Source organism: Schistocerca cancellata, chromosome 8 (assembly GCF_023864275.1).
Source record: "Schistocerca cancellata isolate TAMUIC-IGC-003103 chromosome 8, iqSchCanc2.1, whole genome shotgun sequence".
Classification (NCBI taxonomy): Eukaryota; Metazoa; Arthropoda; class Insecta; order Orthoptera; family Acrididae; genus Schistocerca; species Schistocerca cancellata.
In genome coordinates, this window is record NC_064633.1 from 461,876,307 (window position 1) to 461,889,252 (window position 12,946).

A 12,946-nucleotide genomic window follows, 5' to 3' on the forward strand; every position below is an offset into this window, starting at 1 on the left:
CGTGCAGTTACGCACGTCCTCTACATGCGGCGCTGTCTGCCAGCCATGCATCAGCAGCAGCACCACCTAAGCGGCCAGCAAGCCAGCGACCGCTGGACTTGGACTCAGTGGTGATTTGACTGTTACAGTGTACACATGTCTTACTTTGTTTACTTGATCTGTGACTTACATGTATTGTGTCGTCCTTGAAATATATTTGTTCAACTTGACGTTATAACAATTGGCGACGAGGTAGTGAATTTTTCTTTTTCATCATTGACCCACAGGTTTCCATGGCTACTTTAGAGCAACTATTGCAAGGTCTCATTGAACAGCAAACGCTTCTCACATTGGCGATTCGTGATTTCCTCGCGACATCCAATGCGGGGCGTCTCTTGTCATTGTCTATACCCCCTTTCCCTCCTTACGACGAGACGGCGGAAGACTGGTCTGATTAGGAAAAACGTCTTTGACAGCACTTCTTGGCATTTCATGTCACGGATGAACAAACATGTAAGTCTCTGTTCCTTTCATGGATTTCACCTCAAATGTATCGGTTGTTGTCGCAATTGGCTTCTTTGAAAGATCCTGCATCTTTGTTCTTTGCTGAAATGTGCTCACTTCTGTCCGTATATTTTCAAAAGCATACGCATGTGGTAGCCTCTCGTGTTGCCTTTTATCATTGTCAAAAACAACTGAATCAATCCTATTGTGCTTGGGCTGCTGAACTTCACGGCCTCAGTCGAAAGTGTCAATTTGTTACTGACGTTCACAAAGAATCCTATGCAGATTCCATGGTACGGGATGCTATTATCCGGTCGGCGCCCGACAAAGACATTAGGCAATGTGCCCTTCAGTTGGCAAATCAGACTCTAGATGAAGTCCTATCCATTGCACAGTCTTTTAAAATTTCGCGCGCCGCTGGAGCGCAAATAGAGGCATGGGGTGACGTTGGGGAAGTCCAACCTCTGTGCGCTGTTGACGAAGTGTGTGGCGTGTCCCCGCCTGCCGACGTGGCTGCAGTACGCTCCCAAGAGCAGTCTCTGCCTAACTGTAAACAAACCTCTAAGAAACTGCAGCAAAACCCCCGACAACTTCCTTCATGTCCGCGGTGTTTTACGAAACATTCATGGGAGGATTGTCCCCAACGTTGGGCCATGTGTCACAAATGCAAAAAGAAGGGTCATGTGTCCTCCATTTGCAAATCCGACCGCATACCTAATGTTCATGAATGTGATGCTGATTCTGCTTCTGTGTTGTCTGTCAATGGTACTTCTTCCCTTTCAGGGAAGTTATTCCTCACTGTCCAAATACTTGGTCGGTATGTTCGCATGCAGGTTGATACTGGTTCTGCTGCCACTATCATCACTTCTCAGATGTATCTTCAGTTGGGTTCTCCAATCCTGTCACCTGTCACTAGGCAATTACGGACTTACAATAAACAGAAGATTTCTCTCTTGGGACAATTTGATGCTGAGCTATCATACAAATCCATCGTTCGCACAGTTCCCATATTTGTGGTCGACCATAGTAACGCGGAGAATCTTTTTGGTTTCGATGCCTTTCGTGTTTTTGGGTTCTTCATAGATGACTCTGTCAATTTCGTCTCTGATGCTATTCCTTATACTCAATTGGATTCCTTGTCGACGACATTTCCGTCCCTTTTTTCTCCTGGGTTAGGCTGTGCAAACGACTTTGAAGCTCATAAGTTTTTTCGGGTTCGGCCCATTCCTGTGTCCCTTCGTGATCGGGTCAAACGGGAGCTGGATTGTCTCACTGCTTCAGGGGTCTTGCTTCCTGTCACTTCCAGTGAGTGGTCCTCTCCAGTTGTTGTCGTTGCTAAGCCCAATGGTGATACTCGTCTCTGTGGCGATTTCAAAGCCACTGTAAATGCTCAATGCCTCATCAACACTTACCCTATGCCCCGACCTGAAGAATTGTTCACTAAACTTGCTGGAGGCCAGTATTTTTCTAGACTTGACCTGTCAGAAGCTTATCATCAACTTCCTCTCGACGGTGCTTCCCGGCAGTTCCTGGTCCTTAACATGCCTTTCGGCCCCTATCAATACCAACGATTGCCATTCGGGGTTCCCAGCGCCCCTACTCTCTTTCAGCGATTCTTGGACGACATTGTTGTCACTGGCTCCACCACTGAAGAGCGTCTTCAGAATCTCCGCACACTTTTTCATGTCTTACAGACTGCCGGTCTTAAGTGTAATCTTCAGAAATCAAAATTTTTTTCAGGCATCTATCACATACTTGGGGTTTCAACTCTCTCGGGATGGTATTCGTCCGCTTCAGCAAATTGTTGCTGTAATTGATGCCCTTCCTCACCATACATCTGTTAAGGAACTGCAGGCCTTCTTCGGGAAAATAGCATACTACCACAGGTTTTTACCGTCTGCTGCTTTGGTGGCTCAGCCATTGCATAAAAACGTGTCTTTTCACTGGTCCGCACCATGCGATGCGGCTTTCCAGAAATTGAAGACTATGCTGAAACAGGCCTCTTGCCTGGCTACTTATCGACCTGGCCAACATCTTGTTCTTGCCACGGACACCTCTCAATACGGGGTTGGTGCAGTCCTTGCGCACCGTTTTTCTGACGGTTCTGAACAACCCATTGCTTATGCCTCCAAAATGCTCACGGATGCCGAACGAAAGTATTCTCAAATTGGAAAAGCAGCTTTGGCCATTATTTACGCTCTTCATAAGTTTGGTGTTTTTCTCTATGGATCCAAATTTCATCTTGTTACGGACCACAAACCAATTGTTTCCTTGATTCATCCATCAACGCCGCTTCCCGACAAGGCTGCACACCGCTTCCAGCGTTGGGCTATTTACTTGTCTCGTTTCAATTATGAGATTCATTTCCGACCAACGGCTCAACATGCGAATGCTGATGCACTGTCTCGCCTTCCCATGGGTCCTGATCTGGCATTCGATAGGGACGAACTTTTGTGTTTCCACCTGGATGTTGCCGAGCAGCAGGTTGTGGACGAGTTCCCCATCACTGGGGACCGGCTGGCGGCTGCTGCAGGTTCTGATCCTACCCTCTCCCGGGTTTTACGCTGTATTCAGAAGGGCTGGCCAGATCGTCTGTCCGCTAAGACTTCTGATTCATTGCGGAACTACTACGCTTTGCGTTACCGCCTCACGGCTAGGGATGGTGTTATCCTCCTTTCCACCGACAATGCTTTGCCGCGTGTTGTGGTACCTGCGTCTTTGCGTGCTTCGGTCTTGCACCTCCTTCACCACGGGCACTGGGGTGTCTCTCGCACAAAATCTCAGGCGCCCTGTCATGTGTACTCGCCCGGCATTGCCTCTGAAATCGCATACGTGGTCGCTGCCAGCGGCCCTTGTGCATCACAGGCTGCTGCCCCGAAGTCATCTTTGTCACCGTGGCCTTCGCCTGAGAAGCCCTGGGAGCGTATTCATGCTGACTTCGTGGGACCTTTTTAGGTACTTATTGGCTTCTCGTTATTGATGCCTACTCTAACTTTCCTTTCATTGCCCGTTGCACGTCGCCTACCACCGCGGCAACCACCAATGCTCTAGTTCGCATTTTCTCTTTGGAAGGCCTTCCCTCTACTCTTGTTACTGATAATGGTCTGCAATTTGCCTCTTCCGATTTTGCGGATTTTTGTGCCCGTCACAGCGTCATGCATGTCACGGCCCCTCCGTTCCATCCACAGTCAAACGGTGAGGCTGAACGACTGGTCCGCACATTTAAGGCTCAGATGAGGAAACTCCTGACATCTTCTGCTGCTGATGATGCGCTTCTCCAATTTCTGGTTTCTTACCGTTTCACCCCCATAGCCGACCACAGCCCGGATGAGCTCTTACATGGCCGACAGCCCCGCACGCTACTTCATCTTCTGCGGCCTTCCACCTCACGGCCGCGGGTGCCTTCGCTTGGCTGGTTCACCGCCAGCGACCTTGTATGGGTACGGGGATATGGCAGGCGGCCAAATTAGAGTCCTGGCCGAATCTTACGACAACGTGGCCAACGCCTGTATGAAATCCAGACAGACATGGGTGTAGCAGTGCATCATTCGGACCAGCTTCGGCCTCATGTGCCGGCAACACCTATTCCGAATACCGCTACACAACCTTCGGCTCTACCTGACTCTCGGGATCCTGGAATCTCTCATTACTCACAGCGCAGTCCTCTCACCATCATCTCGGTGCCAGCACAAGAACTGACGCCACCAGGAGACGTGCCCATGCAGGAACCAGATGACCATCATCTGTCGGAGCAACTCTACTTGCTTCCTTCTCCTACGGTCACTGGCACATCGCCCATGTCTCCTGCTATAACAACCAGACTTGCCGCAACGGGCAGATTGGGGCATGGGGCCCCAGCAGATTCGACCCCCACGTCTCCTGTTATCTTGACCTGTTATCATCAGGGACACTTTCTTCCGTACGGGAAGCCGCCTCCTCTTCGAGACTTTACGGCCAGTCAGACAACACCTATGGACGTTAGCAGTCTACAGGCCACCTCCTTCAAGACCAGTGCAAAAAATTCAAAGGGGGGGAAAAGTGTTGTGACTCGCCGATCTTTCAGAGTGCCGCCGCGCAGTTACGCGCTTCCTCTACATGCGGCACTGTCTGCCAGCCATGCAGCAGCAGCGCCACCTAAGCGGCCAGCCAGCCAGCGGCTGCTAGACTGGGACTCAGTGCTGATTTGACTGTTACAGTGTACACACGTCTTACTTTGTTTACTTGATCTGTGACTTACATGTATTGTACCGTCCTTGAAATATATTTGTTCAACTTGACGTTATAACAATTAACTTCTTACTTTTCATTTTCCGTAAAGATTTTTTTTTATTCTCAAAAGCACTAGATGTTTAGGCATTGCTAACACTTTTAGCAATATTTTCTTTCTCAGTCTGAATCATTTATATAAAAAAAATAAACTTTTTATGCTTATAATTTCATTTGAAATTGTTATCATGTTGAGAAACTTACCTTCAATTAATTCCATTATACTGAGACAGTAGAAGATAAATACATAGCATAATGTAATGATAAAAAGATGAATAGGTAAGTAAAAGGTAAACCTTACAGTATTGAAATTCAAATTGACGAAGCAATATTCACAAGCAAAAACAATACATCATATAGTTAATTTTGACATAGTGGAAAATTTTTCACCTCTCAAGTAGTAATGACCTCATCTCTATTTATCATTTCACTATACAATACAATCTGCCTACAGTGTTTGGTTTCTGCTTTGCTTCAATGTCATTCTTTACTTTGCATAGTTGGTAATTATTTTTTTCTTTTTATGTAACAGCTCAGTTAAATTATTATTCCACATGATTCTGTATGCTCATGTTTGCAAAACTCAACTAAAATTTTACTTTCATTCTTGTCTTAGATTCCTCCATTAACTACTATCTCCATCTACAGATACTTAGCAGTAATATGTTATGTGATGTCCTGAATGTGAATTACTGGTACACATAATACAAAGTCTATATTCCATTGCTTCCTCAACATAGGTCTCCACGATACATCAACATTATCATCATTATTATAATATTATCCTCATCAAAAACCATAAGACATTTTCAGTAATTCTCACTTCTCACAAAATGTTCTCATCCTATGATTCACTACTACACATCATCACTAACAGTAAAGTCACCTAACAGAAACATCATGGCAGTAGCATAACATACATTTCCTTATTACCATGTTAAAGATTCCAAATCCAGCATTATGACATCCGACATATTATAGAGTCTACATACAATAAAGAAAATTATATTAAGAACTGAATTCTATTCCTCTTTTTTTTCTCCGGAACAGATACATATAACTTTTTTCTTTTTCAGAATGAAAATTGTTACCATTTACTGTATTATGTTCCTTCTGATGATAATTGTTATCATTTTGATTACTATGTTCTCTCCTGTTGCAATTATTACTGTGCCAATTTTACTACCACCTCTTTCAAAATGTGCGTGTTTATTGTGATTGTATTTCCCTGGTTTTTTTCCCCAACTCTGACCAAAAGTTTACATGGGTTGTGTCATTAGCATACTGGTTTGCCCAACTTAATGTTTCAGCTTTCAGAAACTCCTTAACAAACTTGATTTTCATAATACCAGTCATATTAGACACAGTGCTATATTTGCAACAATGCAGAAAATCTACAGGATGTAAACTACCTTCACTTGAATTGTTTTTCACTGGAATGTTGCAAAACAGGGTACCAACATTGTTAACAAGATTTCAGTTAACTACATCATTAGACAATTCTTAAACTTTTTTACACAAAGCTGAAACACTACTTTCTAGGGTGCCAATTTTGTTACTTAATTTGACATTTTCTGTGAATTTGTTGTCTACTGCTCACATGTATTCAACATAACTGCTTTCAACAAATGCCAGATTGGTGTCAACATCAGTTTCCAAAGTTTAAATTCGATTATTTACATTTTTGTCAACAGTTCTTATTTCCACATGCATTCTTCCAAAAGCAATTTTTTTTTTCTCTAACTTCACTGATCTCATCTTTGACATTTTCAACTTCATTATTAAATTGAATTTCTTTCATTTTGGACTCCACAGACTCTACTTGACTATCTAACCTTTCAATTTTTTTGATTGATGTCATTTAATTGAGCTGTATTTTTAGTGATACAATCAGAAAATGCTCATATTGAATGAATAATTTCTGTGAACTGGTTCTTTTATCATTTTTCATTTTTATTAACCGAGCCTTATTGTCATTGCTCATTTTTATTAACAATTATAGCATAGTACTTATGTCATTATTGTCATCTCATTTTAATTCATCCATTAGTTTCTCCTGTTTTACAACTTTGTCACTAATGTTTCCCTGTTCATGTCTCACTGCACTACTTAAGTCTCCCATGCCTGTATTATTTCCTATTGATGAAGATTCTTCGGTGACTATCATTGTTAATAATCATACAATGAAACACTTCACCAAAAAAGAACAAAAATAAGGAAAATATTTCCAGTACTTAACTTTGTTGTTGCACATCAACATTGTTAATTGTTCACCTCATTTCTTATAAGAAATGAACCGGAGGCATAATTACAGAAACCAGTTCCTGTATGTTAGATCCTGGCTGTTGAGACACTTGTCCCACTGTGACACAAGGCGGTGAATGGCTATCTCATAAAATTCCTGGGGCTGCAATGTTAACCAGTTCCGCACGTATGGCTGGACATTGTCGTCCGAGGTGAATCGTCTGTGTTTCATCTTTCTGTAATTGTCTAGAGGACTACTTCAATAACAATACAAAATAGGGTGGACTTTCTGCAGAATTACACATATACAGGGCAATTACAAATGATTGAAGCGATTTCATAAAGTCACTGTAGCTCCATTCATTGGCATATGGTCACGACACACCATAGATAAAGTTTTGTTTGGCTGAAGCCACACTTCAGGTTTCTGCCGCCAGAGCGCTCGAGAGCACAGTGAGACAAAATGGCGACAGGAGCCGAGAAAGCGTATGTCGTGCTTGAAATGCACTCACATCAGTCAGTCATAACAGTGCAACGACACTTCAGGACGAAGTTCAACAAAGATCCACCAACTGCTAACTCCATTTGGCGATGGTATGCGCAGTTTAAAGCTTCTGGATGCCTCTGTAAGGGGAAATCAACGGGTCGGCCTGCAGTGAGCGAAGAAACGGTTGAACGCGTGCGGGCAAGCTTCACGCGTAGCCCGCGGAAGTCGACGAATAAAGCAAGCGGGGAGCTAAACGTACCACAGCCGACGGTTTGGAAAATTTTACGGAAAAGGCTAAAGCAGAAGCCTTACCATTTACAATTGCTACAAGCCCTGACACCCGATGACAAAGTCAAACACTTTGAATTTTCGGCGCGGTTGCAACAGCTCATGGAAGAGGATGCGTTCAGTGTGAAACTTGTTTTCAGTGATGAAGCAACATTTTTTCTTAATGGTGAAGTGAACAGACACAGTGTGCGAATCCGGGCGGTAGAGAATCCTCACGCATTCATGCAGCAAATTCGCAATTCACCAAAAGTTAACGTGTTTTGTGCAATCTCACGGTTTAAAGTTTACGGCCCCTTTTTCTTCTGCGAAAAAAACGTTACAGGACACATGTATCTGGACATGCAGGAAAATTGGCTCATGCCACAACTGGAGACCGACAGCGCCGACTTCATCTTTCAACAGGATGGTGCTCCACCGCACTTCCATCCTGATGTTCGGCATTTCTTAAACAGGAGATTGGAAAACTGATGGATCGGACGTGGTGGAGATCATGATCAGCAATTCATGTCATGGCCTCCACACTCTCCCGACTTAACCCCATGCGATTTCTTTCTGTGGGATTATGTGAAAGATTCAGTGTTTAAACCTCCTCTACCAAGAAACGTGTCAGAACTGTGAGCTCGCATCAACGATGCTTTCGAACTCATTGATGGGGACATGCTGCGCCGAGTGTGGGAGGAACTTGATTATCGGCTTGATGTCTGCCGAATCACTAAAGGGGCACATATCGAACATTTGTGAATGCCTAAAAAAACTTTTTGAGTTTTTGTGTGTGTGTGCAAAGCATTGTGAAAATATCTCAAATAATAAAGTTATTGTAGAGCTGTGAAATCGCTTCAATCATTTGTAATAACCCTGTATTTTCAGTCATTTCACTTCACAATACAAATCAATAAAACACGCACAACTCATTCTCCATTGTCACACTTCCAAGTCTTACAACCAATTGCCCAAAAGAACAAAGAGTTTCCTCTAACAACATGCAGCAAAGAAATTACTATCAAATATTGATCTATTTATGCAAAATAATATTTGGAACATATATTTCATAAATAAAATACAATTAACTGTCTTATATTTTTTTGACAAGTCCATAATCATCATTGTAATTATATTAAGTACTTATAAACATTGACATTTAAACATTTTCGTATAGCTTTGTAGAAGTGGATTTATGGTTTTTACGTCTTCACTATGGTATTGTTCACTTCATATGATCCAAGAACAGGTAGTACATTTATCTCAATATAACCAGTTTTATTACAATATCCACATCAACTGTGCCAATGGGCAGCAACAGTTCAGATCTTTAAGTCATTTATGTGGTTGACAGGCGTTTAGGAGATCTTGTCCTTGACATATGCCCATGGAAGGAAGTGCATTGATGTAATGTCAGGCAATCTAGAAGGCCAGGGAACTGGACCATCCCTACCAATCCATTTTTGATAGGGAAACACTTGGCCTAGAACATCTCACGCAGTCATGAGTTGAGTGTGGCAGGGCACCATCTTGTTGAAAAACAACTGTGTCTAGTTGGCCAGCCAGTTGTGGTTACACAAACAGCTCTAGCAAATCAGAGTAATTAGTTGAATTAACTGTTTTTCCAGAGAAAAAAATGTTCTCATGATGAGATCAACCATCAAACAATACTGCCTGTTCACTTTTGGACTGACACGTACCTCTTCTGTCATGGTATGCAGAGTGGTTGTGTGCTAGTTATGAATAATGTGTTTATTTACATTATCACACACTTGGAATGTTGCTTCGCCAGAAAACACTAGGTTGTTCAGAAAATTTCCATCCTCCTCTGAACGGTGAAGAAAGTCCACAGCAAATTGCACACATTGTGACTTGTCTGGTTTCAATGCATGTATAAGTTGCAATAGGTACTGATACATCTGTAAATGTTTCCAAGGGATCCTATGCATGGTCACCCTAGGTGTTTGCAGGTCCTTAAACAACCTCCGAACAGATTTCTGCTGTGAATGTTGGAAAGCCAACAGTGTCCGTCCTCTTCGGCTTCACTTGTTTCAAGTTATCCAGTATGGAATTTCACATCAACACCTCTTGTGTGCGTAAAATTGTTGTATCGCTAGCATATCAGCATTTGTAAGGGAGGTTGCTTCCTGTACTGTGTTTGGAAATCCCTTTAGACCTGTGTGTCTGATTTGGTCTGAGTAAACCATTCCACATACTGAGCCTTTGCTTGAACTGTTGTCTTTATGCTTCACACATGGCAACCTGGAACACACAAAAACAAAACTTCATGAATTTGTCTGTCACATAAGCCAAACATGGTAAGATATCTAAATTAGTTTGAGTGCTATAACACACTGAATTTGTAGCATATCTTTTGAGACACCCTGTACATCACTTAGAAATGCAAACATGTTAATTACAAACACCAAATGCAGCCAGAACAGAAATGAACTCCTGGACTGAGAGTGCAGCTATTTATACAAACATCGAATATTCCAGGATATACCCACATTAAAAATATAAGATACTTCAAGAATATGTCAGAAATGATAAATACTAAATAGCAAATAAGAGCTGGCAGTTGGGCCTGAATTGGAGACCTGCAGCATGCCAGCCAGCAACGCTAAGCATTACACGACACTGCATACACCACAATCACTGCAATAGTCTCCATAACCTAACCTTACAAATAGAATATCTGACAGTCTTTTTGGTGTACCTATCAGCGATGTCAAAGTTGACTTGTGTGTGTAACATGCTGGGCTGTATCCTTGTTCATCAGTGCCACTTAAAGTTCACGTCACAACCGGATGTACCGGTATTGAAACATTTCCTCACCCAGTAGATAGTGCGCAGTGTTCCCGACCTACCTTGCTTTGCTTATTCAATATTATCTTCCCGGTAGCTGCGTCCGTCTCACCTAAATCACACTGAAATTAAGAAGCCAGGATCCTAGATTAAGTTTTCCAAAATCAAAAGTCAAGACCGTATTCATTGTTGAACATTTATGACAACCACAGTGTGATTTATTTGTTATCAATCACACACACAATACTCATGTGACCAGGCCTCTTACACTTAATCATCACATTATGTAGGTCAAAAACTTCCAGTCTTTAACAATGTTCACAATTACACTTTTTTGGTACCGACCGGAAAAATTAACCGACTTGCCGCGCTTTTGCTCCATGTGAATCTGACCGAGAACTAACTGAGAACTGCACCATCTCGGACCTTATATAGGTGAGTGCTTGAATATTTGACTATGTCTGAGCCAGCAAAAGATTACTACTCTATTGGGCCTGATCCAATGTTCCTGCAAAGTCCATACAAGCACGGAGGATAGATATGTAAGTCACTTACGGCAATGACATCAGATGGGTAAAGTGGGGTCCTTAGGGATAATAGATCAGGGTGTATATGACCCGGGACAACCAGGAGATCTGGGGAAAACTCGGGAATTTTTTCATCCAGGAGAAAACTGGGAAAAACCCGGGAATTTTTTAGAATTCCGGGAATTTTTCATTGTTTTAGTTTTCAGTTAAATTTTTGTGATTTTGACTGGTAAGAACCAATACCTTAACAAAGAATGTTATTGTATCCCGCTTCTGCAGAATAATACTTCAGCAACAAAACATGAACGAGAGAAAAAAACGAAAATAAAACTTAAGTCTCAAAGGAAATGCACGATATACACCAACAAAACACAGTGCTCATACAAGCATCTGCCAACAGCAAAGTGTGCCAAAGGCTTTAGGAAGACTATGCAATGCTCGTTAACAACAAATTTTCTCTGATGAGCATGATGTGGCAGCTGTTTACATTAGATTCGTTTGAATGCAAGTTCTTTCAATGTTTTACACGTACGAACATACGGGCTTCCTGCATCATCGTAGCTGCGCAAGTGCAGTGGCGTCTGTTATCTGGTGCTCTCTGGCAACTGCTGAAATGAACCTATTTCTAACAGGTCACGGGAAAATATTGCGAATGGTGGTTTGAAAAGCGTTACTATCAAAGTAAATTTCCTTTTATGCAAGATGGACTGTGTGCGAGAATGTAAGACGAATTTCTTAAATCACAGAACGTTTGACTCTCATTTAAAAGTCAACTCTTTGGGGACGACCATGTAGAAGAATTTCGAACCCATAAGATCAGACATTTACATCACTATTAAAAATTTTACTGCCACAGTTATGTGATGTATCTTAAAGTGTAACACGCGCAAATAGGTCAACATTATGTGTGGAAGCTTAGCTTCTGTTGCAGCATATTAATCTTCGAGACCAATATTATATGTGAAAGCTTTGCTTTTCTTGTAGCAACAATATGTGCATAAATTTAAACCATTAACTTTTCTTATTTGTGTGTTCGCGCTACTTAAGAGTGATCATGCTATTGACTGACAACATCACGTGTCCTATGCTGTCATAAGCTGGCGAGATCACGTGACATGAGCTGTGACTGGCTTACAAAAGCGCATCGCAATCTCGATTTCAATGCTTCGGAAAGTAACATACAGTGTTTGGTGAAACTCAAGTTTATACCTTTGTAACACGAAAATATATAGTGTACATGTTGCTGCACATCAAAGATCTTTCCAAAATGTGTTTTTTCCCCATGAGTTTCATTTTCTAAAGTGCCGGTGTATAAAACCATAAACCATCAAAGGACTGATAAGTTTTACAGTGTAGAGGAAAAGTATACTGTCACTTAACACGGAAAAAGTGTATTTTCACCCGGGAGAAAGTGTATTTTCACCTGGGAGATCCGGGAAAAATACGGGAATTTTTTTTCCTTCTCCCTGTATACACCCTGTAGATATTAGTGCATCATTCAGTCATTTTACTCGTTCTTCAAATATGAAAGACATGGGCACAAAGGAACCTCCACATAACATGGTAGAGTGGCTTGTGAAATGTAGATATTTTCTTAACTGAAGAGAACTGTATCCAAAAACAGACTGACTATCATCCTTTTATATATGCCTGTCTGCTAAACAGCTTGTCCTCTATTTATTGAATGACTAGTTGTATACATTTTAATTTAACTGCTGAATTATGCTTTTCAGTAAATAAGTTTTCCACTTCTGTTTTTACACGAGAAAATGATGTTTTTTACTTACAAGAGGCTGTGACTTTCCAGCAGTTAGGTTTCTCGCAGTATTATAGTAATAAAGATGTAAAATCTTTCTGTGGTTTT

The 12,946-nt window shown here is 41.8% G+C and overlaps 1 protein-coding gene across 2 annotated transcripts in view; it reads left to right on the top strand.

Moving 5' to 3' along the window:
* LOC126094946 (gamma-tubulin complex component 2-like) overlaps positions 1-12,946 on the top strand; it is a 202,248-nt gene that overhangs the window by 157,243 nt on the left and 32,059 nt on the right. The window lies entirely within an intron of this gene.